A 26,299-nucleotide genomic window follows, 5' to 3' on the forward strand; every position below is an offset into this window, starting at 1 on the left:
TGCAGTACTTTGTTCTGCCTTCAACAGGGCAGACAAAGTGCGCCGGAGCCGCAGCGTAAAGACAAGAAGAGGACGTCATCGTAAGAAGATGGGAGGCGCTGGACCGAACCACAGCGAGACCGCCCCTTGGTGAGTATAATCTAAGCACCTCTTTTTCTCATCTTTCAGGATACATCGGGGGCTTATCTACAGCATTCCAGAATGCTGTAGATAAGCCCCTGATGCCGGTGGGCTTAGCTCACCTACGATTTTGGGGGTGACAGGTTCCCTTTAAATAAAGATTGCGATATTAAAAAGAGACTATTGCCAAAACTTTTTAAAATATACATGTAACACCAAAACCTACCTTAATTTAAACAATAGGTGATTTTGTGACGATAGCTTCCATTTTAAAGCAGTCCCAATGCATGGAAATCCCTTGGAAGTGTTTTTTTCCCTTGCTTTCACTAAACTAGTAGCTGTATCCCAGTTATTTTGTTGTCCTAAATCTCTGTAATTCCATCATAACCAACTTATTTATTAGCACGCAATTGACTTGAGCATCTCGGAAAAGTAATTTTGTGTTTCAGTTTCATCATATTATTGTGTTGTGATTTGGAAAGTGTTATTTTAATAGTTTGTTTGTTCTAAACCTCAATATCAAGATCAGAACTACAACTATAGTTTTTACCTAGTTCAATTTAGAAGTATCGATTTAATTGGAATTTAGACAACAAGCTGAAAACCGGCATGCTGGAGCGTCGGGCTAATTATTTTCTTCTCTTGTGGACACATCTGTAAAGGTCATTCTTTTAACTGTTAGCCGTCTTATACACTGCTGTGCAGTCAAGCCTGTGTTTATAGTGAATATTCAGGAACAATACAAGTTTCTTGACTAATACAGTGTTATAAGGTTTGTTGCCTTAAATGACCTCGATGGCAACTTTGGTGAAAGAAAAGCATTGGGAAATCATTATGCTGTTCTAAAACATATATATAGTTTTGTTTTTTTTAAATTATAGAAAGTGTATACACTGCGGAGACATAGCATTAACATCACCTGCCTAAAACTGAGGTGGCTTCACTTGTGCCGCCAAAACGACCCTGATCTGTCAAGGTATTTTGACTTAGTTGAGGGGCAGACACAGCACTTGCCCAAAGCACAGTTAGGTAGGGATGCCAGAGGAAGGCGACTGTAATGGTCACCTCCATGATTTCTATGTGTGTGATCTCTATGTAAATGTTGTGGAAGGTCGGCTCACGTAGCTGCTCCTCGAGGTAGACACAGGACCAACTTTGGTTCTCAGGGTGGTTTATTACCTTATAAATAAACCAAAACCACAAACTGGTAACAGAAAACAGCCTTTCAGGCTCAAACGAAAGTAAAGAAATTATACACCGTCTTGCCCAGTACTTCTGGGACAACACATATAGCAGCTCTCACAGGAGCCTCAGTATGGAGGCTTCCTTCCTCCACATAACACAGAGAAAAAAAATTATCTGGATATTTAAGTCCCTCCAGCCACACCCTGGAGGTGGAGATATGGTGGGTAGGCATCCCACCCATCTCTGACCTACCTACCATAAAAGCCGTGCCCATATAGCGACTGGATTGCTCTCAGCACCTATCATGCTGGAGAAAACACTTAAGGCTGTCACATCACGCAGGAAAAAAGCAACCTTTGTGACACACATCTCCCCTCATGTACGGCGCATAGTGTATGTTTAATTGTATTGTGTGTATGTATGTGTGTGTGTGTGTGTATATATATTACATATACTGAGTATAAGCCGACCCCCCTAATTTTGCCACAAAAAAATAGGAAAACTTAATGACTCGAGTATAAGCCTAGGGCGGAAAATGCAGCAGCTAATGGTAAATTTCAAAAATAAAAATAGATACCAATAAAAGTAAAATTAATTGAGATATCAGTAGGTTAAGTGTTTTTGAATATCCATATTGAATCAGGAGCCCTGTATAATGCTCCTTACAGTTCATGATGGGCCCCATAAGATGCTCCATACAGTTCATGATGGGCCCCATAAGATGCTCCATATTAAAATATGCCCTATATAATGCTGCACAAAGGTTAATAACGGCCCCATAAGATGCTCCATAGACACATTTGCCCTATACAGCACAGCATAAAGGTTAATAAGAGCCCCATAATATGCTCCATAGAGACATTTGCCCAATATAATGCTGCACAAATGTTGAGTATGGCCCCATAAGATGCTCCATAGAGCTATTTGCCCCATATAATGCTGCACAAATGTTGATTATGGCCCCATAAGATGCTCCAGAGATATTTACCCCCATACAATGCTGCACAGATGTTGATTATGGCCCCATAAGATGCTCAATAGAGATATTTTCCCCACATAGTGCTGCACAAGCGTTGATTATGGCCCTATAAGATGCTCCATATAGATATTTGCCCCATATAATGCTGCACAAACGTTGATTATGGCCCCATAAGATGCTCCATAGAGATATTTGCCCCATATAGTGCTGCACAAACGTTGAATATGGCCCCATAAGATCCTCCATAAAGATATTTGCCCCATATACAGTAATGCTGCACAAACGTTGGATATGGCCCCATAAGAAGCTTCATAGAGTTATTTGCCCCATATGCTGTTGCTGCGGTTAAAAAAAAAAAAAAAATTACATACTTACCTCTTGTCACTCAGGCCCCCAGCACTTGCAATACTCACCGGTCCTCGTTCCGGCACCGCTGTGTCTTCCGCGTCCTCTGCACTAACGTTCAGGCAGAGGGCGCAGACTTACCACGTCATCACGCCCTCTGACCTGAGCGTCACTGAGACGGAGCGGCGCCCGGAACGAGGAAAGGTGAATATCGCGCAGTGCTCCCCCTCCCCATTATACTCACCTGCATCTCCGGGCGCTGACCGCTTCTTCCAGCGTTGAGCGGTCACCGTTACTGCTCATTACAGTAATGAATATGCGGCTCCACCCCTATGGGAGTGGAGTCGGGTCCATATTCATTACTGTAATGAGCGGTACCATGTGACCGCTGAACGCTGGAAGAAGCTGTCAGCGCCCGGAGATGCAGGGACCTCGCCAGGAGCAGGTGAGTATGTCACAGCCACCGCCCCCCCTCCCCCGCCGACCCCCTGGGGCAATGACTCGAGTATAAGCCGATAGGGGCACTTTCAGCCTAAAAAAATGGGCTGAAAATCTCGTCTTATACTCGAGTATATATGGTATATACACTGCTCAAAAAAATAAAGGCAACACTAAGATCCCACATCCTAGATATCACTGAATGAAATATTCCAGTTGTAAATCTTTATTCATTACATAGTGGAATGTGTTGAGAACAATAAAACCTAAAAATGTGCAATGTAAATCACAACTAATATCCCACGGAGTCTGGAGTTGGAATGATGCTCAAAATCAAAGTGGAACATGAAGTTACAGGCTGATCCAACGTCAGTTTAAATGCCTCAAGACAAGGAAATGATGCTCAGTAGTGTGTGTGGCTTCCACGTGCCTGTATGATCTCCCTACAACACCTGGGCATGCTCCTGATGAGGGGGCGGATGGTCTCCTGGGGGATCTCCTCACAGACCTGGACTAAAGCATCCGCCAACTCCTGGACAGTCTGTGGTGCAACGTGACGTTGGTGGATGGTACGAGACATGATGTCCCAGATGTGTTCAATCGGATTCAGGTCTGGGGAACGGGCAGGCCAGTCCATAGCTTTAATGCCTTCATATTCCAGGAACAGCTGACACACTCCAGCCACATGAGGTCTGGCATTGTCCTGCATTAGGAGGAACCCAGGGCCAACCGCACCAGCATATGGTCTCAGAAAGGGTCTGCGGATTTCATCTCGGTACCTAATGGCAGTCAGGCTACCTCTGGCAAGCAGAAGGAGGGCTGTGTGGCCCTCCAAAGAAATGCAACCCCACACCATTACTGTCACACTGATAAACTGATCATGCTGAAGGATGTTGCAAGCAGCAGATGGCTCTCCACAGCGTCTCCAGAACCTGCTTTCATCTATGAAGAGCACAGGGTACCAGTGGTGAATTTGCCAATCCCGGTGTTCTGTGGAAAATGCCAAGCATTCTGTATGGTGTTGGGCTATGAGCACAACCCCCATCTGTGGACGCCGGGCACTCAGACCATCCTCACAGAGTCAGTTTCTGACCGTTAGTGGAGCCACTTGCACATATGTGGCCTGCTGGAGGTCATTTTGCAGAGCTCTGGCAGTGCTCCTCCTGTTCCTCCTTGCACAAAGGCTGAGGTAGCGGTCCTGCTGCTGGGTTGTTGCCCTCCTACGGCCCCTCCACGTCTCGTGGTGTACTGGCCTGTCTCCTGGTAGCGCCTCCAGCCTCTGGACACTACGCTGACAGACACAGCAAACCTTCTTGCCACAGCTCGGTATGATGTGCCATCCTGGATGAGCTGCACTACTTGAGCCACTTTTGTGGGTTGTAGAGTCCGTCTCGTGCTACCATGAGTGTGAAAGCACAACCAACATTCAATAGTGACCAAAACATCAGCCTGAAAGCATTGGTACTGAGATGTGGTCTGTGGTCCCCACCTGCAGAAACACTTCTTTTTTGAGTTTATCTTGATATTTGCCAATCATTTCCATCTGTTGTCTATTCCATTTGCACAACAGCATGTGAAATTGCAAACGAATAAAAGAAAATGGATCCGCGCTACAGTGATGTGGAAATGACCAAGGATGTAGATTAGTATATATAGGAATACCCAAGCGGTATTACGCCGTATAGATGCACAGTGTGTCAGCGGGAGGTCCCCCACCACAGCCTATAAACCACCATAAACCAACCTAGATGGATGTAAAATTAAATCGAATCTGAAACAGGGTTATACTCCATCCAAAGAAATACAATGCGGACTCACCGTGATGTAATGAGGACTCGGCGTGCAGAAAAGAATGTGGTCCGGGCTGGGTGGCAGGATTGGGCCGGTGGGTGTGCAGGTAGGCAGGCGGGCGAGCAGGGAAAAGCAGCCGCCAGGTGGCGTGTGTTGTGTGGGCTGCGTAGAGCCAGGGATGGCTCCGGCCGGTAGCGTCCCTGGATACGAGCAGGAGAGAACAGGGGGCGGAGCTCGCTGGCACAGGGCTCAGCGTGTGACGTCAATGAGCTGGAGAAAGGTACGGGGAGACAGAGGGACCAAAAAACCGACGCGTTTCGAAGGGACAACGTCCTTCTTCATCAGGGATTCCTATATATACTAATCTACATCCTTGGTCATTTCCACATCACTGTAGCGCGGATCCATTTTCTTTTATTCGTTTGCATTTCCCTCTTGACAGTACCAGCTCCTCTGTCTTGGCTCCTGCAGCACAGTGATTCCAGTCAGGTAGCGCTGGTGTATTTTCTTATATCACAGCATGTGAAATTGATTGTCAAACAGTGTTGCTTCCTAGGTGGACAGTTTGATTTCACAGAAGTCTGATTCACTTGGAGTTATATTCTGTTGTTTAAGTGTTCCCTTTATTTTTTTTAGCAGTGTGTATATGTACATATATATATATATATATATATTGTGGTAGTTCAACTCATGTGGCGGTACACGGAGGTATAAACAGGAACACCATCTTTTTAAATCTTCAGTTGGTTTATTATATGGTGGCATAAACCAGGCACAATCAGGAAAACAACAAAGAAAACAAAATGATGTTGCACATATATATGTATATATATATAGTACAGACCAAAAGTTTGGACACACCTCATTTAAAGATTTTTCTGTATTTTCATGACTGAAAATTGTACATTCACACTGAAGGCATCAAAACTATTAATTAACACATGTGGAATTATATACTTAACAAAAAAGTGTGAAACAACTGAAATTATGTCTTATATTCTAGGATCTTCAAAGTAGCCAGCTTTTGCTTTGATGACTGCTTTGCACACTCTTGGCATTCTCTTGATGAGCTTCAGGAGGCAGTCACCGGGAATGGTCTTCCAACAATCTTGAAAGATTTCCCAGAGATGCTTAGCACTTGTTAGCACTTGTTGGCCCTTTTGCCTTCACTCTGCGGTCAAACTCACCCCAAACCATCTCGATTGGGTTCAGGTCTGGTGACTGTGGAGGCCAGGTCATCTGACGTAGCACCCCATCACTCTCCATCTTGGTCAAATAACCCTTACACAGCCTGGAGGTGTGTTTGGAGTCATTGTCCTGTTGAAAAATAAACGATGGTCCAAATAAACGCAAACCAGATTGAATAGCATGCCGCTGCAAGATGCTGTGGTAGCCATGCTGGTTCAGTATGCCTTCAGTTTTGAATAAATCCCCAACAGTGTCACCAGCAAAGCACCCCCACACCATCACACCTCCTCCTCCATGCTTCACGGTGGGAACCAGGCATGTACAGTCCATCCATTCACCTTTTCTGCGTCGCACAAAGACACGGTGGTTGGAACCAAAGATCTCAAATTTGGACTCATCAGACCAAAGCACAGATTTCCACTGGTCTAATGTCCATTCCTTGTGTTCTTTAGCCCAAACAAGTCTCTTCTGCTTGTTGCCTGTCCTAAGCAGTGGCTTTCTAGCAGCTATTTTACCATGAAGGCCTGCTGCACAAAGTCTCCTCTTATCAGTTGTTGTAGAAATGTGTCTGCTGCTAGAACTCTGTGTGGCATTGACCTGGTCTCTAATCTGAGCTGCTGTTAACCTGCGATTTCTGAGGCTGGTGACTCGGATAAACTCGGGTGGTCCTCATGTGAGCCAGTTTCTTTGTAGCGCTTGATGGTTTTTGCCACTGCACTTGACGACACTTTCAAAGTTTGCCCAATTTTTCGGACTGACTGACCTTCATTTCTTAACCCCTTTCTGACTTTGGACGTACTATCCCGTCGAGATGGGGTGGGCCCGTATAACCACCGACGGGATAGTACGTCATATGCGATCGGCCGCGCTCACGGGGGAAGCGCAGCCGGGTGTCAGCTGACTATCGCAGCTGACATCCGGCACTATGTGCCAGGAGCGGTCATGGACCGCCCCCGGCACATTAACCCCCGACACACTGCGATCAAACATGATCTCAGTGTTCCGGCGTTATAGGGAAGCATCGCGCAGGGAGGGGGCTCCCTGCGTGCTTCCCTGAGACCCCCGGAGCAGCGCGATGTGATAGCGTTGCTCCGAGAGTCTCTTACCACCTCCTCGCTGCAGCAGGCCTGGATCCAAAATGGCCGCTGCATCCGGGTCCTGCAGGGAGGTGGCTTCACAGCGCCTGCTCAGAGCAGGCGCCGGGGAGCCTGGAGCTGTGCACGTCGGATCACTGATCTGACACAGTGCACAGCAAACTGTCAGATCAGCGATCTTACACTATAACATGATGCCCCCCCGGGGCAATGTTATACTGTAAAAAAAATATATATATGCACATGTGAAAAGAAAAAAAAAAAATCCAAAAAAAAATATATATATATTGTCCCTATAAATACATTTCTTTATCTAAATAAAAAAAACAATAAAAGTACACATATTTAGTATCGCCGTGTCCTTAACGACCCGACCTATAAAACTGTCCCAGTAGTTAACCCCTTCAGTAAACACCGTAAAAAAAAAAAAAAAAAACGAGGCAAAAAACAACGCTTTATTATCATACCGCCAAACATAAAGTGGAATAACATGCGATCAAAAAGACGGATATAAATAACCATGGTACTGCTGAAAATGTCATCTTGTCCCGCAAAAAACGAGCCACCATACAGCGTCATCAAAGAAAAAGTAAAAAAGTTATAGTCCTCAGAATAAAGCGATGCAAAAATAATTTTTTTCTATAAAATAGTTTTTATCGTTTACAAGCGCCAAAACATAAAAAAAGATATAAATGAGGTATCGCTGTAATCGTACTGACCCGAAGAATTAAACTGCTTTATCCATTTTACCAAACGCAGAACGGTATAAACGCCTCCCCCAAAAGAAATTCATGAATAGCTGGTTTTTGGTCATTGTGCCTCACAAAAATCGGAATAAAAAGCGATCAAAAAATGTCACGTGCCCGAAAATGTTACCAATAAAAACGTCAACTCATCCCGCAAAAAACAAGACCTCACATGACTCTGTGCACCAAAATATGGAAAAATTATAGCTCTCAAAATGTGCTAACGCAAAAAATATTTTTTGCAATAAAAAAGCGTCCTTCAGTGTGTGACGGCTGCCAGTCATAAAAATCCGCTAAAAAAACCGCTATAAAAGTAAATCAAATCCCCCTTCATCACCCCCTTAGTTAGGGAAAAATTAAAAAAATGTATTTATTTTAATTTTCCGGTTAGGGCTACGGTTAGGGTTGGGGCTAGGGTTAAGGCTACAGTAAGGGTTGGGGCTAAAGTTAGGGTTTGGATTACATTTACGGTTGGGAATAGGGTTGGGATTAGGGTTAGGGGTGTGTCAGGGTAAGGCTGGGTTCACATTGCGTTAATGGGTGATCGCTAACGGACAGCGTTGCACGGCGAAAATGTCGCAATTAACGCCATGCAACGGGTCCGTTAGCGCACCCATTGACAGCAATGTTAATTTCGCCAGCCGCGCATCACTAGCGCGTGCCTTTTTCGGCTCGCGCTAGCGATGTGCCGTTCTTCTGTGACGCGCCTCGGACGCTGCTTGCAGCGTCCGCGGCGCGCCCGAGGTCCGTTCCCCGCTCTCGCAGATCGGGGATCTGCTAGAGCGGGGACGTTAACGCGACCCCTAAACGCGATCCATAAAAATACATTGCGTTAGCGCAATCCGCTAGCGCTAAACGGATTGCCCTAACGCAATGTGAACCTAGCCTTAGGTGTGTGGTTAGGGTTACCATTGGGATTAGGGTTAGGGATGTGTTTGGATTAGGGTTTCAGTTATAATTGGGGGGTTTCCATTGTTTAGGCACATCAGGGGCTCTCCAAACGCGACATGGCATCCAATCTCAATTCCAGCCAATTCTGCGTTGAAAAAGTAAAACCGTGCTCCTTCCCTTCCGAGCTCTCCCGTGCACCCAAACGGGTCTACCCCAACATATGGGGTATCAGCGTACTCAGGACACATTGGACAACAACTTTTGGGGTCCAATTTCTCCTGTTACCCTTGGTAAAATACAAAACTGGGGGCTAAAAAATAATTTTTGTGGAAAAAAAAGATTTTTTATTTTCACGGCTCTGCGTTATAAACTGTAGTGAAACACTTGGGGGTTCAAAGTTCTCACAACACATCTAGATAAGTTCCTTGGGGGGTCTAGTTTCCAATATGGGATCACTTGTGGGGGGTTTCTACTGTTTAGGTACATTAGGGGCTCTGCAAACGCAATGTGACGTGTTGTGAATTCCGTTCTCGGACTCCCTCCTGTGGTCATGAATGGTACTTTGGTTAGTTCTGCTCTTGGACTCCCTCTGGTGGCTTTGAGCGGAACTGCTGGTCACTGAGATTGGCTTTGTCAGCTGCTCTCGTTTATTGCTTGCTGGCTTCCCTATTTAACTCCACTCAGATCGTTACTTGATGCCAGCTGTCAATGTTTCAGTACTGGTTCAGATCTCTCTTGGACTTCTCTGAGGACCTGTCTACTCCAGCAGAAGCTAAGTCTTTGCTAGTTCATTTGTTGTTACTGCTTCCTGAATATATTTCTTAGTACTGCTAATTTCTTGTCCAGCTTGCTATCATGATATTCCCTTGCTAGCTGGAAGCTCTGGGGTGCAGAGTGGCACCTCCACACCGTGAGTCGGTGTGGGGAGTCTTTTTGCTTACTCTGCGTGGTTTTTTATAGGCTTTTGTGCTGACCGCATAGTTCCCTATTCTATCCTTTGTCTATTTTAGTGAAGTCTGGCCTCCTTTGCTAAAACCTGTTTCATTCCTGTGTTTGTGACTTTCCTATTAAACTCACAGTCAATATATGTGGGGGGCTGCCTTTACCTTTGGGGAATTTCTCTGAGGCAAGGTTAGGCTTCTATTTCTATCTTTAGGGGTAGTTAGCTCTTAGGCTGTGAAGAGGCGTCTAGGGAGAGTTAGGTACGCTCCACGGCTATTTCTAGTTTGTGTGATAGGAGTAGGGTTTGCGGTCAGCAGAGTTCCCACTTTCCCAGAGCTTGTTCCGATTTCTAGTTTACTCATCAGGTCATTCTGGGTGCTCCTAACCACCAGGTCCATAACAGTGACGCCTGCAGACCAATCCATCTAAGTATGCATTCCAAATGGCGCTCCTTCCCTTCCGAGCTCTGCCATGCGCTCAAACGGTGGTTCCCCCCCACGTATGGGGTATCAGCGTACTCAGGACAAATTGGACAACAACATTTGGGGTGCAATTTCAACTGTTATCCTTGGAAAAATACAAAACGGGGCTAAAAAATAATTTTTGTGGAAAAAAAAAGATTTTTTACTTTCACGGCTCTGCGTTATAAACTGTAGTGAAACACTTGGGGGTTCAAAGTTCTCACAACACATCTAGATAAGTTCCTTGGGGGGTCTAGTTTCCAATATGGGGTCACTTGTGGTGTGGGGGGGTTCTACTGTTTAGGTACATTAGGGGTTCTGCAAACGCAATGTGACGCCTGCAGACCAGTCCATCTAAGTCTGCATTCCAAATGACGCTCCTTCCCTTCCGAGCTCTGCCATGCGCTCAAACGGTGGTTCCCCCCCACATATGGGGTATCAGCGTACTCAGGACAAATTGGACAACATTTTGGGGTCCATTTTCAACTGTTACCCTTGGAAAAATACAAAACTCGGGGCTAAAAAATAATTTTTGTGGAAAAAAAAATTATTTTCACAGCTCTGCGTTATAAACTGTAGTGAAACATTTGGGGGTTCAAAGCTCTCACAACACATCTAGATGAGTTCCTTAGGGGGTCTACTTTCCAAAATAGTGTCACTTGTGGGGGTTTCAATGTTTAGGCACATCAGTGGCTCTCCAAACGCAACGTGGCGTCCCATCTCAATTCCTGTCAATTTTGCATTGAAAAGTCAAACGGCGCTCCTTCCCTTCCGAGCTCTCCCATGCGCCCAAACAGTGGTTTACCCCCACATATCGGGTATCAGCATACTCAGGACAAATTGTACAACTTTTGGGGTCCATTTTCTCCTGTTACCCTTGGTAAAATAAAACAAATTGGAGCTGAAGTAAATTTTTTGTGAAACAAAGTTAAATGTTCATTTTTATTTAAACATTCCAAAAATTCCTGTGAAACACCTGAAGGGTTAATAAACTTCTTGAATGTGGTTTTGAGCACCTTGAGGGGTGCAGTTTTTAGAATGGTGTCACACTTGGTTATTTTCTATCATATAGACCCCTCAAAATGACTTCAAATGAGATGTGGTCCCTAAAAAAAAATGGTGTTGTAAAAATGAGAAATTGCTGCTCAACTTTTAACCCTTATGACTCTCTAACAAAAAAAAATGTTGGTTCCAAAATTGTGCTGATGTAAAGTAGACATGTGGGAAATGTTACTTAAGTATTTTGTGTGACATATCTCTGCGATTTTATTGCATGAAAATTAAAAGTTGGAAATTTTCAAATTTTCAACAAATTTCCGTTTTTTTTCACAAATAAACGCAGGTGATATCAAAGAAATTTTACCACTATCATGAAGTACAATATGTCACGAGAAAACAATGTCAGAATCACCGGGATCCATTGAAGCGTTCCAGAGTTATAACCTCATAAAGGGACAGTGGTCAGAATTGTAAAGATTGGCCTGGTCATTAACGTGCAAACCACCCTTGGGGGTAAAGGGGTTAAAGTAAGGATGGCCACTCTTTTTTCTTTACTTAGAATTTGTATTATGGAAAGAAAAAAGCAGCTAACGGTCTATTCAGTAGGACTATCAGCTGTGTATCCACCAGACTTCTGCACAACACTCCTGATGGTCCCAACCCCATTTGTAAGGCAAGAAATCCCACTTATTAAACCTGACAAGGCACACCTGTGAAGTGAAAACCATTCCCGGTGACTACCTCTTGAAGCTCATCAAGAGAATGCCAAGAGTGTGCAAAGCAGTCATCAAAGCAAAAGGTGGCTACTTTGAAGAACCTAGAATATAAGACATAATTTCAGTTTTTTTATACTTTTTTGTTAAGTATATAATTCCACATGTGTTAATTCATAATTTTGATGCCTTCGGTGTGAATGTACAATTTTCATAGTCATGAAAATACAGAAAAATCTTTAAATGAGGAGGAGTGTCCAAACTTTTGGTCTGTACTGTATATATATATATATACATACATACATTTACATATATACATACATACATTTATATATATATATATATATATATATATATATATATATGTGTGTGTATATATATATATATTTGTGGTATAACAGGACTATTCACACTTGTGCTGTGCATGCTAGGACCACAATTTATGTATCAACTTGTTTCAATGTGACTTTGCATTACCACTTCAAAAAGTACATCTCATGTCACTACTGATATAAAAGCCATATTCCTAGCAGCCATCTTCCTGTATATGAATGTAATAAACGTGATATCCGTTTTACTGCAGTTTTTTGTTTTACCTTGCCAATCACTCAGTAGTCAGAATTGTCGACAGAACTGAAAGTATTATTCATGAAACTAATACACTATAAAAAGTATTTGTCGAGTTAAGTTAGTTATTAATTACATACATAGTGAAGCCGCTTGAGTTCTTTATGGCTGCCAAGTTTATGACTACCGATTACAATATAAAGCAACTTGTCACTGCTAATGTGTCCTTCAACCAGGGAATCATGTACAGCAAGGATGTTGCATAGTCTCTGTCATCCATTGGGGACAGAGCTCTGATATATCCAGTACGTCTAATCATACCTCAGGATTATGTGACTGAATCATAAAGCAGATCTGTCACCAGATTTCAAAATACAAACTGCATACATTATTAAATACAGTGCCTTGCGAAAGTATTCAGCTCCCTGGAACTTTTCAACCTTTTCCCACATATCATGCTTCAAACATAATGATACCAAATGTAAATTTTGGGTGAAGAATCAACAACAAGTGGAACACAATTGTGAAGTTGAACAAAATGTATTGCTTATTTTAAATTTTTGTGGAAAATCAAAAACTGAATAGTGGGGCGTGCAATATTATTTAGCCCCTTTACTTTCAGTGCAGCAAACTCATTCCAGAAGTTCATTGTGGATCTCTGAATGATCCAATGTTGTCCTAAATGCCTAATGATGATAAATATAATCCACCTGTGTGTAATCAAGTCTCCGTATAAATGCACCTGCTCTGTGATAGTCTCAGGGTTCTGTTTGAAGCACAGAGAGCATCATGAAGACCAAGCAACACAACAGGTAGGTTCGTGATACTGTTGTGGAGAAGTTTAATACCGGATTTGGATACAAAATGATTTCCAAAACTTGAAACATCCCAAGGAGCACTGTGCAAGTGATCATATTGAAATCGACAGAGTATCATACCACTGCAAATCTACCAAGACCCGGCCGTCCCTCCAAACTTTTATCTCAAACAAGGAGAAGACTGATCAGAGATGCAGCCAAGAGAGGCCCATGATTACTCTGGATGAACTGCAGAGATCTACAGCTGAGGTGGTACAGTCTGTCTATAGGACAACAATCAGTCGTACACTGCACAAATCTGGCCTTTATGTAAGAGTGGCAAGAAGAAGTCCATTTCTCAAAGATATCCATAAAAAGTGTTGTTTAAAGTTTGCAACAAGCCACCTGGGAGACACACCAAACATGTGGAAGAAGGTGCTCTGGCCAGATGAAACCAAAATCAACCTTTTTGGCAACAATGCCAGACGATATGTTTGGCGTAAAGGCAACACAGCTCATCACCCTGAACACACCATCCCCACTGTCAAATATGGTGGTGGCAGCATCTTGGTTTAAGCCTGCTTTTCTTCAGCAAGGACAGGGAAGATGGATGGAGCCAAAGAAGAAAACCTGTTGGAGTCTGCAAAAGACCTGAGACTGGGATTGAGATTTGTCTTCCAACAAGACAATGATCCCAAACATAAAGCAAAATCTTCAGTGGAATGGTTCACAAATAAACGTATCCAGGTGTTAGAATGGCCAAGTCAAAGCCCGGAATCTGAGAATCTGTGGTTTGAGCTGAAAACTGCTGTTCACAAACGATCTTCATCAAACCTCACTGAGCTCGAGCTGTTTGCCAAGGAAGAATGGGCAAGAATTTCAGTCTCTCGATGTACAAAACTGATAGACACATACCCCAGCGACTTCCAGCTGTAATCGCAGCAAAAGGTGGCGCAACAAAGTATTTAGTTAAAGGGGCCGAATAATATTGCACGCCCCACTTTTCAGTTGTTGATTTTCCACAAAAATTTAAAATAACCAGTAAATTTCGTTCAAGTTCACAATTGTGTTCCACTCGTTGATTCTTCACCAAAAAAATTTACATTTGGCATCTTTATGTTTGAAGCATGGTATGTGGGAAAAGGTTGAAAAGTTCCAGGGAGCCGAATACTTTCGCAAGGCACTGTAGATCTGTTAGACCAGAGAAGGCTGTTGTATTTACTTTGATAATCATTGGCAGAATCGCTGTATAATTTATGAAAGAATAACTCCATCTTTGCTCACTTAGCCTGATTGACAGCTTCTTGCCCTTCCTCTCTGTTGCCGAGATCTCACACTGCTCAGTAGAAGCTGTCAGCCAAGATGGTGGGCAGAGACTACATACACTTCACTTCAGCTCTCTCACTCTTTAGCCGGACTCCTAAAATGCTCATCTTAAAGGGGTATTCTCAAGTTTTTAAGTTATTCCCTATACACGGAATGGGGGATAGCTTTCTAATCAGTTGGGGAACTACTGCTATAAACCCCACAGATCTCAAGAACCAGGGCTCTGAAGATCATGCGCACTACCACTTTTTTTAACGTCGACTCACTTGGCTTCTTAAAGATGTAGCCACAGGAACCGTTCATATTTAAAGTCTGGCTGGTTTATTGCAGTCCTAATAAATCAGAAAACTTAAATGCAGCTTTTGTCTGGCACAAAGTAAAAGATAATATAACAAGTCTATGCAATAGTGCTGGCTTAGAGTCCAGCTTCTTAGCCCTTTAGTAAAGGCACGCAATCCAGGAGATCTGCACACCTCCACACACACAGGCATGTGTGAGACAAACAGCTATTATTTTAGCCAATGAATCACACCCAGGGGTGAAGATATGGTGAGCAGCCATTCAGCTGCTCATAATCAACCCATCATGGTCGATTAACCCCTTTTAGTCTTATATACACTAAAGCATTACTTCAGGTTTATCTCCCATCCGCTATGTGTCTAACAGCCACCTAACACACTACAATGATTATTAATTGGAACTCTGGAGATAGTGGAGTGCTGCGTTCTGCTGGTCTTTGGCACTCCCATAAGAATTATTGGAGCAGTAGTGCACATGATCAACGACCTCTCCATTCACACAGAGCTCTTAACAGTCACAGGTCTCGGCATTGGTGGGGTCTCATTGGTCGGGAAGTTGTCTCTTATCCAAAGGATAGAGTCTATCGAACAAAGAATGCCCATTTAACATCAGGATTATGTAACCATTCTGAAATGGATTTTCGAAGTAAATGCAGATGTTTCATCATGTCTTTGTAGTAATTTATGTAGTTTGAGCTGTGAATTCTTTTGATGGATTCCTTTTAATAGGAGATTATTGGGAGATATATCATTATAAAGTGTAGCAAGGGTATGCCAGCATTGACACCAATTTTCTGAGGATTTTGTAATGATCGAGGGAACATTTTTTTGCTAGTAATGAGAAGTTAATTTGTTCTTGTTAGGCTGTGTGCACACGTTCAGGATTATTCGCTTTTTTTGCGATAAAAACGCTATAAAAACGCTTTAAAAAAGCATACATTAAGCATCCCATCATTTTTAATGCATTCTGCAATTTTTGTGCACATCGTGGTAAAAAACGCAGCATGTTCATAAATTTTGCTGATTTTTTGCGCTATTTAATGCATTGGGCAGCTCCGGAAAAAAAACGCGAAAAAAACGCATGCGGATTTCCTGCAGAAAAAGTTCGGTTTTGTTCAGGAAAATTCTGCAGAAAATCCTGAACGTGTGCACATAGCCTCACACCATCATCTTACCATTATATTTTCTGAATGCTTGAAATAATTACGGTAATATTCCAAATAAATAAATGAAAGGATATTATGACTTAGAGCTTTTGTTTCGTGCCGTCAGTACAGTTTGCATTTCAAGCTACATATTCACATACGGTATGTGGGAGACATCAAGGGTCTGTTTCTCTTGTAATCCATGCTATCTTTTCCTATAGGATCCCCTCTGTGTAATATAAATTTGGGGATGCGCCAAACAAAGTAGGAGCAAGTAACCGGAGAATATGCAACTTTGTATTATAAAGGCAATACTTCTGGGAATATCTGATCTGAAAAGTATGCATATATGAATGGGAACAGAGTATCAATACATTTCCATTGTTCTTTGTCAGAAGTAATAAATTACCTTCAGTCCTGTTCCGTGTAATATGGCATTGGGCTTTACAAGCTCCGGTGTGAAGAACTGGTATCAAGCTGATGCACAATGGGGCAATTTATCAATGCAATGTAAAATTTTGCTGCCACAATTGTAATTAAACCTAATGATCCTGGTACATCTTCCCCTAATGCATAACACAAAACCCTCAACTTTTTATGTACATTTGTTTTTTCCGTGCTTCATCATAAAGGTGCAATCATCTGATGTTTCCTGCTGTTCTGGGGTGGTTTCCCACACAGCAGATGTTTTTTGTTAGCATTTTTTACACACACAAAGAATTTCCTTGCATTTTTTTACGCTTTTTTACCACGTTTTTTGCAGCTAAAAAATCAGTAGAAAAAGCACTGCAGACAATGGGACCAATTCATAAAGACTGAAGTAGTGCATGCTTGCCCTATGCAAGTCTTGCAGGAGTCGAAAGTGCAGACTTCATTAAGAGGTGCACGCAGAGCCGGGACAAGGTATTTTGGTGCTCTAGGCAGATGAAGCTAATGGTGCCCCTCTTGATGAACCCTCAGCCTCCAAATAAAGGAATAGGTCAGAGACTAAGGTAACATGTCCCCCTAATGCACCCCCCTCCAATGTGTTACAAAACAAGCTCTGACAACCATTTCCATTAGAATTGTTACCTTTTTTTACCTTTGTTGGTATTTTTGTGTGAAAGAAATGGTGTACTTTAGGGGCTTATCAGGGAGTGCAATTTCAAAGCTAGATTTATAGAATTACTCCTCGTTTGGGAACCATTTACACAATACAAGAAAAATATAGCGATATTCATCCCTGACATCTTAAATTTTTAATTTAAGAGCAAGGATAGTCATGGAAACTAATATAGCTAAGAAGAGGTGGTCCGCTAAAATGTATAGTGCATCTGTCTTTTAAATAAGTATTTTTGTAAGTACCTTATCTTGCCTTATTTGCCTGTGAGCGTTGCTATCGCTGCTCGCTCAGTCCTTATCACGTTACCCCAACTGCAGTCGCCGCTGACATCCACTGATGTCATGTCAACTTCCGGGACTCCTTTGCATCACCAAGGCATGACATATTTGCATGCACTCCCCCTGACTGATTGAGCTGTGGCTGGTGTTTCACCGCATGTCACAGCCCAGTGTCCAGGGCAAGCTTTCCCTCTCTCCTCTGCTTTCAATGGCCGCAACCACACTCTGGGCTGTGATGTGCCCACAGCTCAGTCAAGTGGGGGAAGTGTGTGCGACTGGGTCACACCTCGGTGATGTTAGAGAGTCTGGAAGTTGACGTGACATCAACTGTGACTGCAGCCGGGGTTCACTTGTACAACAAATACAGTATGCAACAAAACTGATATTGGTTCTTGTAACGTATTAATGTACTGATGGTGGTTTTGGTTGCATATTTCTGTTCAGACAGTGGTTCTGGTGACAAATGAATGAATTGTTTGTTGTCCCAGTGTGGTATTCATGTACTACTGATGGCTCTGATGATGTATTCATCAATTAATGATCGTTATGGTGATGTATTTGAGTAGTTGCGCTCCGGGTCAGAGAAGACCTTGGAGAAGAAACAGCAGGTCACCATACAGCCGGAAGGAGACTTCTGGGTAAGAACAGCTCCGGCCCTAGAAGAATAAGTGTTTACCTCCAGAAAGAATTGTTAGTTCACTTCTGGTCGATGTAAAACTGCAGGGGAGAAAACCTGTTTCAGGGAGAGGAAAGCGTTTTCAGCCGCTGGAGTCCATACCTTCAGATTGGGACCCTAAAAATGCTGAATGAATTGTTGGTAGTAGTTGGCGAATTACTAGAATCACTGGATAGCTTTAACGTAGTCAGGGTACGGACACTTGAGGATGGAAGACACCTTCTCCTGGCCTGTGTCCGACATGATACCTAAGAAAGGTAGAGAAGATTATTCAAATACAAATTTTTCAAATTTAGCATATAGGCGACTCTCTGAGATGATGCAGGACTTGGCGAACGTTCTGCCTATGAGATGGCAGATCTGAAGAGAAGAGCAAGATATTATCCAGATAAACCATGATACAAATGTAGAGGAGGACGCGAAAGATGTCATTCACAAATTCTTGGAAGACAGCTAGGGCATTGCAGAGCCCGAACAGCATAACTATATTCATAATGACCATCCCAGGTGTTGAAAGCCGTCTTTCATTCATCTCCTCAATGTATCCGGATTAGACTGTATACTCTTTGCAAATCCAGTTTGGTAACAGTCTGAGGCAGTTGAACAACTCTGGAATCAATGGCAACGGATACTTGTTCTTAAGTGATCTGATTGAGACTCCTATAATCAGTGCAAGGTCGGAGGGTACAAAGAAGAATCCGGATCCAGCTGGAAAGAGGACTTCTGAAAGAAACCCCTAGCCAAATTCTCCTCAACATACTCAGACATGGCTAGTGACAGAGGAGAGGGTAAATGCGGCCTTGTGGAAGTGAGGATCCCGGAAGCAGATCTATAGGGCAGTGCTATGACATATGTGGAGGTAACGTCTCTGTTTCTTTTTTGTCGAGCACATCCACATTTGACCAGTAGTTAGATGGTACCCCTGACACAGAAGATGGTGCCACCAGTGGCCAGACAGGTCGTACAGGTACAAGACACTTCCCATAAGAAGACTGACCCCAGCGCTAAGCACCTCTCCGGATCTCCAGTCAAGTGCGGGTTCATGCAGCCACGTGGAGAAATGGAAGACTGAGAAGAAATGGATGAGACAGACTAGGAAGCATGTAGAAGGCGATCTTCTCAGTGTGTCGCATTCCTATCCTGAGCTCTACTTGCAGGGTGACCGCCTGAACAGCTTCAGATAATGGCTTCCCATTGACGGATGACACGAGCAACGGATTTATGGAGTTGTCTAATGAAGATCTGGAAGCGATGACCCTGCTCGCAGCGCCATTTGAAGCAATGACTGAATGACACTACTAGGCAGGACTCAAATACAGTAAAGTAGATGAGGTAGAAACAAAACACCGGCTTAATTGAAAAACAGGATTTTATGTCGGGCAATAAGGCCATGTGAAAATGCGTTTATATGTTGCATGTATACCAACTCAAACTCCAGATCAATGTGTGTTTTTTTTTTCTTGGATATTTGCGTTTAGTGCAAGTAAGGCTGTGTACTCCCCTCCTTGAGCAGGACATTATATTTAAAAAGCTTCCCAAGGCTGTGGTTTCCAGAGTTCGTTCCAAACATCTGATGGAAGTAACAGAACGCCTGTTCCAACTTGCAGAACAACATTTTCTATCTTTAACAGCTCTGCATATAAGAGGGAAAGACAATACCGCAGCGGACTTTTTGAGCCGCAACCTTCTGAGGCAAGGCGAATGGTCTCTGGAGACTGCCATTTTCAGTCTGATTATACGGAAGTAGGGTCAGCCGGACGTGGATCTCTTCACCACCAAGAAGAACAGGAAAGTAAGGCAGTTCTGTTCACTGGATCCCAAAGAAAACCCGCTAGCAGTGGATGCCTTCCTCATAAAATTAAACTTCAGTGTAGCCTATGACTTTCCTCCCTTATCTCTACTATCTCTACTGGTGAGGAAAATCAGGAAGGACAAAGCAAGGGTAATAGTAATCGCTCCCTTTTAGCCCAGGAGGGTATGGTTCTCATGCCTCAGGACCATGTCTGTATCCAACCCTCTGGTGCTGCCAGAGGTTCCAGATCTCCTATCCCAGGGACCAGTCTACCATCCTCAGGTAGCTGGCCTTCATCTGATGGTGTGGAGTTTGAACTGTCATTGCTAAAAAATAAAGATTTTTCTCTGAGCCTAATAAACACCCTTCTTAAAAGCAGAAAAGAAATTACAACCAGGATCTATGCCAGGACCTGGAATAATTTTTTACAGAACTCTGGAGTGGAATCTGGAAAAGGGGTCCCAATAGCCCAGATCCTAGAATTCCTTCAGAAGGGTCTAGATATGGGCCTTTCCACCAGTACCCTGAAAAGGTCCAGGTTTCAGCCCTGGGGGCACTTTTTAGCTATGATACCGCTGGTAACTACTGGGTTAGTAGATTTATTAGGCTATGTGCACACGTTGCAGATTAGCCTTAGGAATTTCTGGTGCGGATTCTGCCTCTCCTGGCAGAAAACGCAGCTGTGGATTTGTCGCGTTTTTTGTGCGGATCTTCGGCGTTTTATTTTAAACGTTTAAATATTTAGTGTTAAAGTGTTGTATATAATTTGTGCCATTAACCATGGAGGTCCTCTCGAGCTCTGTAATCCAACTGATGCGTGGGAGAGATGCCGCCCTTTTGTATCTGTAGATTTACTGTTCCCGAAGGGCGGATCCTCTCTTGGTCGAAAAATACCGTTATCGGTAAATAACTAAGATTTTTTTTTCTACACAAGTGAAAATATGAGAGGCTGAATTTCTAATAACCCCCACTGATCTCAATCAGGACATTTATTTACTTATATGTTAACTGGCACATAGTAAACTCACTTTTGGATTAGACATTATTATTAGTGATGAGCGCAAGTGCTCGTTACTCGAGTTTGCCTGTGTTTGTCAGGCAATCTCCGCATGTTTTGCGGCTGTCTAACAGCCGCAAAATGTGGCTATGGGGACTCGAACATGTCACTCGAGCACCCACGATACTTGGTGCATACCTGAGCACCCTAGGCAAACTCGAGTAACGAGCACTTGTGCTCATTCTAATTATTACAGTATATTGGAAAAACTTTGCAAGTGTCTCCATGTTTTGAGACCCGAAACGCTTTAAATTTTCTGTCAATTATTGGGATATAGCGCTGTGAGAGGGCTTATTTTTAGCTCCCCATGTGCTGTCATTTTTACTGCTACCATTTTGGGGTATATACCATGTTTTGATCGGCTTATTGCATTTTATTGCAATGTTGTGGCGGACAATAAAACGTAATTCTGGCTTTTTTTTCTCATTGCACGGTTCACAAATATTCATTTACTTTATATTTTGATAGATTGAACTTTTCTGAACACAGCAATAAAAAATAAGTATTTTTTTAAATTGTTTTATTTTTATTAGAGCAAAAATGGGTAATTTGAAATAGTGTTTTGTTTTATTGTGTTTTTCATATTTTTTAAAACTTTTAACTTTTTACTGTTTTTAATAGTCCACTTAGGGACTTGAAGCTGCAATCATCTGATGTTTAGTGAAAAAACGATCTCATATGAACGACAGCTACAGGCTGGCTTTCACAGTGGAATTGTCATGACAAACAGAGGTCTGGGTGTTATGGCAATCCATCGTCATCCTGTGATCACGTTACAGGTGCACCAATGAGTGCCTTTACTGACGTGCACCTGCCGACATGTGCTAAATGCTGTTGTTAGAGATTGACAGCAGCATTTTTTAGGTTAACAGCCCTAGGCGGAGTTCTGATCCACCCGCGGCTGTTAATGTTATATGCAAAAAGTCAAATGACGGTCCTTCACTTCTGAGCCCTGCCGTGTGCCCAAACAGTGTTTTTTTTCCCCACACATTGAGTATCGGCATGCTCTGGAGAAATTGCACAACATATTTTGTGATTCATTTTTTCCTGTTACCCTTGCAAAAATGAAAAAAATTGAGTGTAAATTAAAATTTTTGAAACAAAAAGTTAAATGTTCATTTTTTCCTTCCACATTACAAAAATTACTGTGAAGCATCTGAACAGATAATAAACTTCTTGAATGTGGTTTTGAGCTCCTTGAGGCGTGCAGTTTTTATAATGGTGTCACTTTGGGGTATTTTCTGTCATATTGGCCCCTCAAAGTCACTTCAAATGTGATATGGTCCCTAAACAAATGGTTTTGCAAATCTTGATGGAAAAATGAGAAATTGCTGGTAAACGTTTAACCCTTATGACTTCCTAGCAAAAAAAATTATCTCTCAAAAATTGTTCTGATGTAAAGTCGACATGTGGGAACTGCTATTTATTAACTATTTTGTGTGACATAACTCAGGGCATAAAAAATTAACTTTTGAAAATTGCAAAATTTTCGCCAGATTTGCATCTTTTTCACAAATAAACGCAAGTCATATCAAAGAAATGTTGCCACTATACTAAACGAAAAAAACAATTTCAGAATTAGTGGGATCCGTTGAAGCGTTCCAGAGTTATTGCCACATAAAGTGACACTGGTCAGAATTGTAAAATTTGGCTTGGTCATTAATGTACAATTAGCTTTGGGGGTAAAGGGGTTACTATGTAAATAGGGTACCTGCTTTCATCATTTAGAGGCGCAGCAACATGTTGCTTTGGCATATCTATTAATATTCTGCTTTTGTAACACCGCTGCCTATCACTATATAGATATATAAAAAGAGAAAAATACTAGGAATGTAAATCCCATATGAAAAAATGCAGAAACTCTTGACTAATGCATAATATAACGGTGGTCTTGTCTAGCCTGTCTCTCAGATATGTGACAGCTGATTTACATAGCTGCTCTACTTTGTGGTTTCCTGAGACCAACTAACCCGTCCACATCTTTCTGCAGTCATTCTCCCAGTGCACCGCCGCCGTCTGTGTATAAGAAAACCTTCCTGCTAAAATAGAATAATTGTCGCATTCGGCCAATTAGTTGTGTATGCGCCTGTGATTCTTCGTACTATTCACCAGTACAACAGTGAATCCAGCGCAGCAGGAGGTCACATAACGCTTCTCCTAGTTTGCCTGCAGACGTTAAAAGTAAATCGTTTTTCTGGGGAAGATGCTTCTCTGAGGCTCGCGCCGCAGCTGTGATTTCAAAGCAGTCATGGGAGATTGTACAGCCATAAGTACACGTAAGGCTCAGCCGATACTTTGATGGATCGATTCATTCCAGTATCATGGCTGCCTCCCATGTGTTTGTGCAGCAGAATATCTTCAGCTGCAGTCGAGCTATTCGAATTTTTAAGGCCAAGCGTGAAGTAATTTGTTTGTACACACTCTCTTCTTACACTGTGTAATTGAGGCGCTGGTGGTTTCAATATGGCATTGGACTGTCTTTTTGATAAAAAATGAATATATATTTGGAAATCCGCTTTATTTCTAATATGATTACGTTTTCATGATTAACAGTTGGCACTTTTTGCAGTAAGCATATGAGGTATCTATATATATATCTATCTATATATACCGGTATGTATATATATATACATACATACACATATCTATAATATATTTATATACATGGGTATATGTGTGTGTGTATATATATATATATATATATATATATATTTATTATTATAAATATATTTGTGTGTATATATACTGTGGAGAAAAAAAGTATTTAGTCAGCCACCAATTGTGCAAGTTCTCCCACTTAAAAAGATGAGAGGCCTGTAACTGACATCATAGGTAGACCACAACTATGAGAGTCAAAATGAGAAAACAAATCTAGAAAATCACCTTGTCTGACTTCACAAGATTTATTTTGCAAATTATGGTGGAAAATAAGTATTTTGGTCATTAACAAAAGTTCATCTCAATATTTTGTTATATATCCTTTGTTGGCAATGACAGAGGTCAAACGTTTTCTGTAAGTCTTCACAAGGTTGGCACACACTGTTGGTGGTATGTTGGCCTATTCCTCCATGCAGATCTCCTCTAGAGCAGTGATGTTTTGGGCCTGTCTCTGGGAAACACAGACTTTCATCTCCCTCCAAAGGTTTTCCATGGGGTTGAGATCTGGAGACTGGCTAGGCTACTCCAGGACCTTCATATGCTTCTTATGAAGCCACTCCTTCGTTGCCTTGATGGTGTGCTTGGGATCATTATCATGCTGAAAAACCCATCCATGTTTCATCCTCAATGCCCTTGCTGATGGAAGGAGGTTTACACTCAAAATCTCACGATACATGAGCCCATTCTTTCATGTACACGGATCAGTCGTCCTGTTCCCTTTGCAGAGAAATAGCCCCAAAGCATGATGTTGCTACCCCCCGTGCTTTACAGTAGGTATGGTGTTCTTTGGATGCAACTCGGCATTCTGTCTCCTCCAAACACAAAGAGTTTTGTTTCTACCAAACAATTCTACTTTGGTTTCTTCAGACCATATGACATTCTCCCAATACTCTTCTGAATAATCCAAATGCTCTCTAGCAAACTTCAGACAGGCCCGGACATGTACTGGCTTAAGCAGGGGGCACTGCAGGATCTGAGTCCCTGGCGACATAGTGTGCTACTGATGGTAGCCTTTGTTATGTTGGTCCCAGCTCTATGCTGGTCGTTCACTAGGTCCACTCGTGTGGTTCTGGGATTTTTTCTCACCGTTCTTGTGATCATTTTGACCCCACGGGGTGAGATCTTGCGTAGAGCCCCAGTTCCAGGGAGATTATTAGTGGTCTTGTAGGTCTTCCATTTTCTTATTATTGCTCCCACAGTTGATTTCATCACACCAAGCTGCTTGCCTATTGCAGATTCAGTCTTCCCAACCTGGTGCAGGGTGTAATAATTTTAGGGGATAACTCAGGAGACTCTTTGCATGGAACAAGACAACTACAGGACAAAGTTTTATAAGTGGTAAAGTCTATATTATCACACAGTGATTCAAACAGGTGCAGAGAGAAATTCAAGTCCACAACACTTGGTGTAAATATTAAATGCAGCTTAGCAGTCTATAGGAAACTTCAGAGGAAAATGCAATCACGCAGAAAGTCAAGGCAGTTCAAATAATATCTTAGCTCAACCAGGGATGCCTGGGTAATAGTCTCAGGTTCTTGCAGAACAGCAACAGCTTACATGTCCAGCAAATGCAGATGGAAGTAAACACGAGCAGCAGATGAAAGAGGATTACTGGAACTGGTGTATGCAGCAGGAACTCAGAGCAGAGTAGCAGGATAACCACACAGGTTCACAGGAGCAGGAATATAGCCAGGGAGTCACCAGAGGACAGGAGCTGGATGCAAGGCAGAATACTCTAGCACAGACTGAAGGCTGGGGTGGAGTGTTTTATAGCAGGAAGACACAGTGCCCATGAGACCAAAGACGCCATCTTGGAAAAGGGCAGTAATGCACAAAAGGTAATAAAAAATGTTCAGAGTCCTGACACAGGGCTACAATTTTGTTTCTGTTGTCCTTCGACAGCTCTTTGGTCTTCACCATAGTGGAGTTTGGAGTGTGACTGTTTGAGGTTGTGGACAGGTGTCTTTTATACTAATAACAAGTTCAAACAGGTACCATTACTACAGGTAATGAGTGGAGGACAGAGGGGCCTCTTAAAGAAGAAGTTACAGGTTTGTGAGAGCCAGAAATCTTGCATGTTTTTAGGTGACCAAATACTTATTTTCTACCATAAGTTGCAAAATAAATCTTGCCAAATCAGACAAGGTGATTTTCTGGATTTGTTTTCTCATTTTGACTCGCATAGTTGTGGTCTACCTATGATGTCAATTACAGGCCTCTCTTTTATTTATATATATATATATATATATATATATATATATATATATATATATATATATATATACAGTATATGTGTATATAAATTGAATTATTCATACGATATATATAATATATTTAATGTAATGATATTTTGCTGAAAATGTGTGAATAATCTGACAATTGGGTATTACTGTTTGGCATATCCCAACTGATCGGTCAATGCTGACATTGTCAGACTGTGTAAGCAAATGTTCTTTTATCACTGAGTATTCTAAACCCCACTTTCTTAATTTTGAATACATTTCCAAGAGCTATAACAGAGGAACTGCACAAGGCAATGTGACAAGGTGCTCAAACATTTTAGTAATTACTAAACTTCATATTTATCAGGTCCTTTTTAAAGCATTTCTACATATAAATCTGGAAAAAAAAATAGAAAACTGAAAACTAATGATATTTTTATTTGTAAAAGCAATATTTAGCATTATATGGTATTTGCTTTATCACAACG

At 42.2% G+C, this 26,299-nt stretch overlaps 1 protein-coding gene across 1 annotated transcript in view; it reads left to right on the forward strand.

The window, feature by feature from the left end:
• MSH3 (mutS homolog 3) overlaps positions 1-26,299 on the forward strand; it is a 240,166-nt gene that overhangs the window by 176,989 nt on the left and 36,878 nt on the right. The window lies entirely within an intron of this gene.

The sequence above is a fragment of the Ranitomeya variabilis genome, chromosome 1 (genome assembly GCF_051348905.1).
Source record: "Ranitomeya variabilis isolate aRanVar5 chromosome 1, aRanVar5.hap1, whole genome shotgun sequence".
NCBI classification, from domain to species: domain Eukaryota; kingdom Metazoa; phylum Chordata; class Amphibia; order Anura; family Dendrobatidae; genus Ranitomeya; species Ranitomeya variabilis.